This window comes from Helianthus annuus, chromosome 10 (assembly GCF_002127325.2).
Source record: "Helianthus annuus cultivar XRQ/B chromosome 10, HanXRQr2.0-SUNRISE, whole genome shotgun sequence".
Classification (NCBI taxonomy): domain Eukaryota; kingdom Viridiplantae; phylum Streptophyta; class Magnoliopsida; order Asterales; family Asteraceae; genus Helianthus; species Helianthus annuus.
Window position 1 is genome coordinate 130,699,174 of NC_035442.2, and position 8,103 is coordinate 130,707,276.

Sequence of the window (8,103 nt, forward strand, 5' to 3'; positions counted from 1 at the left end):
AGAGGATTTCATCTACATCTTGTTCCCTTGCCTCCAAGACGTTCCTCGGAGGATACTGTAATTGCTATTGCTCCCTTGGCCTCGAGGTTGGCTTCATGGATGAGGTATAGCAATCCTTAGCTTCTTGCTGGTCACTGTCGATCTTGATTATCCCCCATGGGCTAGGGAGCTTCACACATTGATGGTAGGTAGATGGAACTGCTTTCATGTCATGTATCCAAGGCCTGCCAAGGATAACGTTGCAACAAGATAAACAGTCAATAACACAAAATTTTTGGTAATTATGTAATCCTTCCACGTAGATTGGGAGTTTGATGTCCCCCAGAGTTTTCTTCGTTTCTCCACTGAATCCCACAAGCACGGAGGATCTTGGGGTGATGTCTGATTCTGGGATTCCCATCTTCTTCAAGACATCAAGCTGGATAATGTTCACTGAGCTCCCTCCGTCAATAAGGATCCTGCGGACAAAATGGTTAGAGATAAAGAGAGTGATAACTAAGCTATCATGGTGAGGATCCTGAACATTAATGCGATCATCCTCATCAAATGTTATCATCTTTCCTTCTGAGACGCTTGAGGTTCTAATAGGCCTATCTCCATTATCCATTTTTGATTCTTTTGCATGTCTTTTGGCCGCTGAGAAGGATGTTCCACAAATGTCTGATCCTCCGGATATGAAGTTAATCACTTGTGCGTTTGCCGGAGGTGCTGGAGCCTTTTCAGGGATCCTTTCAGGATCCTGGGTCCTTTGCTTTTTTCTCCCCAATAATTCTTTTAGATGCCCCTTGCTTAGCAGGTATCCAATTTCTTTTCTTAAGGCTATGCAATCTTCAGTCAGATGGCCGAAATCCTCATGGTATGCACACCATTTGGACTTGTCTTTAGTCCCGGATGGTTTATCATTCTTCCTGGGCCACCTAGCCTTTTCACCTAGATTCTGCATTGCAAGGATTAGTTCATGATTATCAACGGAAAAACAATATTCCGAGATTGGAGGATATTCTTCATCATCCTCTTCTTGGTCGACAGCATGCACATTCTTGTTCTCGTTTCTATGGTAGGATTTGAACTTGTTGTTTTTGAAGGAGGATCCTTGCTTATCTTGTTTTGAGGATCCTACTTGTCTCTCCTGGATCCTCTTGTCATCCTCTAGCCGGATAAACCTGAGTGCTCGAGTTCTTACTTCATCTAAGTTCCTGCAAGGTGTCATAACAAGATCATCATAGAATAATGAATCCTTAAGAAGTCCCATTTTGAAGGCTTCAACAGCCGTAGCCATATCCAAGTTGGGAATATCCAAGGATTCTTTACTAAATTTGGTTATATAATCTCTTAATGATTCGTTATGATTTTGAGTTATCCTGTACAAATCACTAGTTAATTTTTCGAACTTTCTACTACAAGAGAATTGGTTATTGAATAAATTAACTAAATTAGCAAATGAAGTAATAGAGTAAGGGGGAAGACTTAGCAGCCATTTAAGGGCTGATCCAGTAAGAGTAGATCCAAATCCTTTACATAGGCATGCTTCCTTCAATTTTTCTGGGATAGGATTGATCTCCATCCTTTCCCTGTATTGTGCTATATGCTCCTCTGGATCCGTTGTGCCGTCATACAACTTCATGGTAGGGATATGGAACCTTTTGGGTACCTCTGCATCACAGATTGGTGGTGCAAAGCGAGATACCTTGTGGCTCCCATCTGCAATCTCTGGGATAGGCTTGACTACCCCTGGAACACTTGAGATCATGTCCTTTAGTTTCTGTAGTTCCCTGGCCATAACGTGATTGGTACCTGTATCCTGCATGAACCCAAGGTTAGTAGTAGGATAATTATTTAAAGTGTTACCTCCCATTGGGTTCAAGTTAGGGAATCCATATTGCTGGGATTCTGGAACAACGGAGGGACCAGTGGAAGCAATGGTCTGCATTGGAATGAAGTCCCCTTGATGGACATCTAGACTCCCTGTTTGCAAACTTTTTAGGGATCCTGGCATCTGTAAGGATCCTGGTATCTGGGATGATCCTGGAACGAAGGAGGATCCTTGAACCTGGGATGATCCTGGAATAAAGGAGGATCCTTGGCCCTGGAATGATCCTGGGATAAAGTAGGATCCTTGAAACTGCTGTGACCCCGGATAGGCTCCCGGATTCATGAAGGATCCCATATACTGAGGATAGGATCCTGCTGGCTGAAAATACGAGCCCGATGTCTGAGTCATTGCTGCTGACTTGAGATGTAATCCTCTCGTCTCCCCTGTGATCTGTACGTCTGGGATCCCTGATGGCTGAGAGGTGACCATTGGAGTCTCAAAACTCAAGGATTTTGGCATCAGTGGGGAATGATCCTCTGCCGCTTTCTTTTGTCTTTTGAGATCTCCAATCTCCCTGAGGATCCTGTCATTAGTTTCATCCTGCCGCTGCATACGATCCTTCATCTGCAAAATTAAAGCAAACACATCACTAGTACTGGGAATAGAAGAATTCATAGCAGAAGAAGATGGAGGTTTAGAGAAAGAAGGGGTTGGTCTCTTCTCAGCATTTTTCTGGGATCCTGCCGGTGGAGGAGGTAGAGTGGTTTGTGCTGAGGTGACTGCAGACATCGCCGTGGAGGTGTTCTTCAATGATGAAGCCATGTAACTCTTTGAAATGATTTCGAACAAAAGATTTTCTTTATGAATGAAGCACCAATTGCCCCACGGTGGGCGCCAAACTGTTTTGGTCAAAAATCACACAAGGATAATGTAACCAAACTTTATGTAAACGGGGTATGATGCTTGGTTAGCTATGAAAGTAAAGGATCACTTCTGTGATAAAGATGCAAAGACACAATGATTTATACGAGGAAAAAGCCCTTGATCAATGTATGATCTCCGGCATAAAAAACCTCGGGTGATGGCAACTACCGATCACCAACTTCAATATAATAAAAATGTAGTTACAACTTCGGATAGTAATGAGCTGAGTACAAGGATCACTGAGTGTCTAAGTGTTTGAGAGTTGTGTCGTATGTTGTGTGTTTTTCTTCCGAATGAGGAAGACGGGTACTTATACATGTGTGGGTGACTTATTTTAGGTAAAATGACTAAATATCAGCTCATTACCCCTTTAGAAATTAAGATAATCTAGCCTAAATTGCTGCCCATTAATCAAGCTAAGTTTCCATATCCGGTACAACGTCTATCTCCAATTTAGCTCTTGCCATATTTGTGAAAACGCGTCCCTGGATCATGATGTGTAGGGCATATCCTGCTAGGTGTTCCTGCAAAACAATTTTGTAACAAGTGGAAGTGACCGTTAGTGTAAGGATCACCATATCGTCCCATGATCCTGATCCTGAAGTCTGGCTGAGGATCACTATCTGCCAAAGAAACAAGGATCACTGGTCAGGATCACGTATAAGGATCATTTATAGTAAAATCCAGCCCCAACAGCAAGCATGAACACTTTTCCTCCTGGTGCTTTGGGAAGTTTTCCAACTATGTACATTCCCCATCTCATGAATGGCCAAGAAGAGGATATAGGATGCAGGAGCTCTGCTGGCTGATGAAGGATATTGCTATGTCTCTGACAAGCATCACATTTCTTGGCATAATTCACAACATCCTTCTTCATAGTAGGCCAATAGTATCCTGTCATAAGGATCCTTGAGAACAATGCCCTGCCCCCAGTGTGGTTTCCACAATCTCTTTCATGAAACTCCTTTAGAACTTCTTGAATTTTAGGATCCTCAATGCACCTTAAATATGGACTTGTAAGAGATCGTTTATATAACATGTTATTTAATATTGTAAATTGAGATACCTTGACTTTGAAAGCTCTAGGATTTTCTCATGTAGGGATCTCTCCATGTTGTATATATCTCATGATTGGAAGGATCCATGATCCTGAATGAGATTGTGCATCATCACTAGGTTGATTGCAGAATCCTCTCCTATCTCCATAGCTGCGTGATCCTCAATAGCAAGAGCCAAGATATGGATAATGGGAATTTTAATATCCTATGGAATCTTCAAGGATGATTCAAGGTTGGCCAATGCATCAGCTTCTACATTTTCTTCTCTGGGTACCTGTGTCAAACTAAAAGAAGCAAAAGAGTATGCCAATTCCTTGACTATCTCTAGATATTTGATCAGTCGTTCACCTTTAACAGCATAAGATCCATTAAAGTGATTAGTAATTAACAATGAATCCACGTGTACCTCAAGATACCTGATCCTCAGATGCTTGGAAATTTGCAAACCAGCTATCAAGGCCTCATATTTAGCCTCATTATTAGTAGTTTGAAACTCACAAGCTATTGAGTGGGGTATTATGTCCCCCTGTGGCGATTTTAGTAGTACTCCAAGTCCAGTTCCCTTGATATTAGAGGCTCCATCTGTAAAGAGTACCCAAGGATCCTTGGTTTCTTCAAGCTGTTGAACTTCTAACTCAGCTTCCCTTTGTAGATCACTACTGAAATCTGCCACAAAGTCAGCTAAGGCTTGGGATTTAATGGCAGTTCTTGGTTCATATCTTATATCATAAGCACTAAGCTTCACTGCCCATTTGGCCATCCTTCCTGACATCTCGGGTTTCCTGAGGACATTCTTAATTGGAAAATTAGTCTTAACGATGATAGCATAAGTTTCAAAATAATGGCGTAATTCAGTAGATGCCATAATCAAAGCAAGGATAAGTTTTTCTAAATGTGAATACCTGGATTCAGCATCAAGCAAACTTTTACTTACATAATATACAAGATGCTGTGTACGTTCGTGATCCTTAACAAGGCCTGCACTTACTGCTTTAGAAGAGACTGCCAAATATAAGGAGAATATATCCCCTTTGTCTGGTTTCATTAAGGCAGGGGCTGAGGATAGGTGATCCTTAAGGGCTTTGAGAGCATTCTCATGCTTTTCAGTCCACTCAAATTTCTTGTTCTTTCTCAGAATGTCATAGAATTCCTTGCACTTCTCTGATGACTTTGATATGAACCTGTTCAAGGCTGCGATCCTCCCTGTCAACCTTTGCACATCCTTGGCATTGGTAGGAGATTTGATATTCACAATTGTTTTGGTCAAAAATCACACAAGGATAATGCAACCAAACTCTTTGTAAACGGGGAATGATGCTTGGTATGATGAACAAAGATAAGGATCACTTAAATGAAAATTGCACAAGTGACACAAGGATTTATACGAGGAAAAAGCCCTTTATCAATGAATGATCTCCGGCATAGAAAACCTCGGGTGATGGAAACTACCGATCACCAAACTTCAATATAACAAACAATGTTTACAACTTTGGATGGCAACGAGCTAGGTACAAGGATCACTATAGTATCGTATGCTAGAGCGTGTGAGAAATGTGTCGTGTCTTCCGAATGCTGTAGAGTGCCATTTATATAAGCGTGTGTGGTTGACTTTTAGGCAAGTCACCTAACTACTAGCTCGTTACCCCTTTAGAAATAGAAGTAAATTTAGCCTAACTAATTGCCCGTAATTTGTGCTAAGTTTCCATATTCTCCATAACGTCCATTTATGGTTATACATGTGCGAAATTAGCGAGACAGATTCCTTGATAACGTTGCTAAGACCAGGTCCAACTCGTAATTCCTGCAAAACAACATTAAATTCAAAGAGAACAATCGTTAGTATGAGGATCCTTAGGATGATTCATGATCCTGATCCTGAAGCTCTTCTGAGGATCACCATCTGCCAAAGAAACAAGGATCACTCGTTAGGATATCATGTAAGGATCATAGGTCATTAAAATCCTGCCCTAACAATTGCCCCCAAAATATAAGGAGTAATTATATAATATTAACGAGTTATATTTTGCCGGATCTTATCTATAACTAACTCAACGGATATATAGCCGTTAAGAATGAACTATCCGTTGCGATCTGACGTCATGGAGGTGACAGCCCTGCACAAATCATCATTATAAATAGAAATAGGGATAGGATCGTTTGCATTTAAATTCAAGGACTCTTCCCTTTATAACCGCGACCAGAGGATTGAACAGGTATTCCCCTTCACCTTCTCTCTTGCTTGCTCTGTTTTTCTTATTTCGTTCAATATGTTGCTCCGGAACTCTCCCAACAAGGATCCTAAGAATAACAGCCCCTTGAAGGGTCAAGGGATCATCAAGGATTCCCCCACCGAGAGGTGTTGTTTTACTGATTCTCAAATTGACAAGATCCGTCATTGTTTTCCGGCGAACACCCTCTTTAAATCTTTTAGCCCTACCGCTCTGAGCGATTACATCTCTGAGACTTGGGTTGCTTTCCTGGTCACTCCTTTCATGATAGGATACTCGTATCCTTTCCCTTGAAAGAATCATCGAACAAGAAGGAATTGATCTGGGTATGGCGGAGCTGGCTGAGATGTATGATCTCACAACTTTTGGATCCCACCGATACTTGTTCAAACGAAAGGCTGGAGAAGAGCACCCTGTTCTCAAAGTTACCAAAAATGACATGAACTGGAAGCGGCGGTTCTTTTTTGTGAGGAGAGATACCATCCCTGATGGGAGGGATCTGCCCAAGAAGTGGGCTACACATTGTAGGATAGAGGATCCTGGAAGGATCACCGCAGAACTTATCCTTTAGCATAAGGATCACTGACATTCTTTTGTTTCCTTATTGTGCAGCTATATCCGTTTCTCATCTTAAGTTGACTCCTGCTGCAAAAGAGAGACTCTTGGCCTTTAGGAAGCTTGATCCTGAAATAAGAACTTTCCAGGTCACCACCCAAGATTCTCAGGAAGTATCCTCTGCTTCTGTCACAATGTCAAGTAAGTATCCTCTTTTAAGGAGTATTTATATAATGAGAGTCAAATAAAATTAAGATACTTATCTTGTTTTGGTTGTGCAGGCGCTGGAAAATCCTCTAAGTCTGCTTCGAAGTTCGGCATTGATGATCTTACTAATGTCAAATCCGCAAGGAAGAAGACTCCTGCTGCTAGCCCAACTGCTTCAGCCCCTAAAGCACCTATCAGGGGAAAAGGAAGCAAGAAGAGAAAGGCCTCTGAGGATTTGCAAGGTCTGCCCCTGCTCCGCCAACAGTGTCTGGATTACATCAACGAGGTAAGGATCACTGTCCTGCTTGTGTATCCTGCTGGTCTAAGGATCACTTGGTTTCTGACATCATTCCTTGTCTTCCTTGTAGAAATTTGCTGAAGTAGAGACATATGTTGGCCATGTTGAGGATCAGGATCGCCAGATTGCTGACCTTCAACAGGTTGGGGTGTTGAAGGATCTCAAGATAGCCGATCTTCAGAAGGAGCTCCAGGCCACCAAGAATGATGCTGCCAAGATGCTGATCAACTTTGACTATGAGAAGCACGAGATCACCCAGGATGCCAAGGTCTCTGCCGCGATAACTATGTACAAGATCCAGCTGCAAATGGCCATGGAAGCTCAGGATCCTGCTTTTGACAAGAGCACCTGGGATGTCGAAGGCTGGAAGGCTAGGCTGGCTGAACTGGAGGATGACGAGGAGGCTGAGGAGATCCCGATGCTTGAGGGTGGAGACATTGGCAAGGATCAGGGTGGAGAGGCAAGTGGAGCCGGTGGTGATGGTGCAGCGAAGGATTGAGCTGCAGGATTGGGCAATGATGGAAATTTCGAGACTTAGCCGGAGCCCAATTTTTTTGTTTGGTGGTTGTGATGTTTTAAAACAATTATGGTCTGTATTTGAATAATAGGTTTAGGGTTGAGGATCTAGGATCCTGTGAACAATAGGTAGGATTACAAATGGTGGAGGGATCCTCTGTTTGGGGGATGAAGCCATTGTGATCCTGCCGCTTTTAATTTCCTGCACTTGCTATAACCGCATAAACAATGGACACCCTTTGCCAACCCATGTGGACGGGCCACGTTTTGCTGGTAGAAATGTGGGTTGGCAATTTTGACAACTTAAAAAGGGGTTATTTAATGAATAAAACTTTTAACTTTTGACTTATCCTGTGATGTTATCCTTGTATATCTTTTGAACTTTCAATTGTTTTGATTTATACTTGTCTAAGTAAGAAAGGTTAAGCAAATTATGTTTAAGAAATTTAGGATATGATCCTGGATCAAATATCCTATAATTGAAAATTTTCAAAGTAGTTTAAT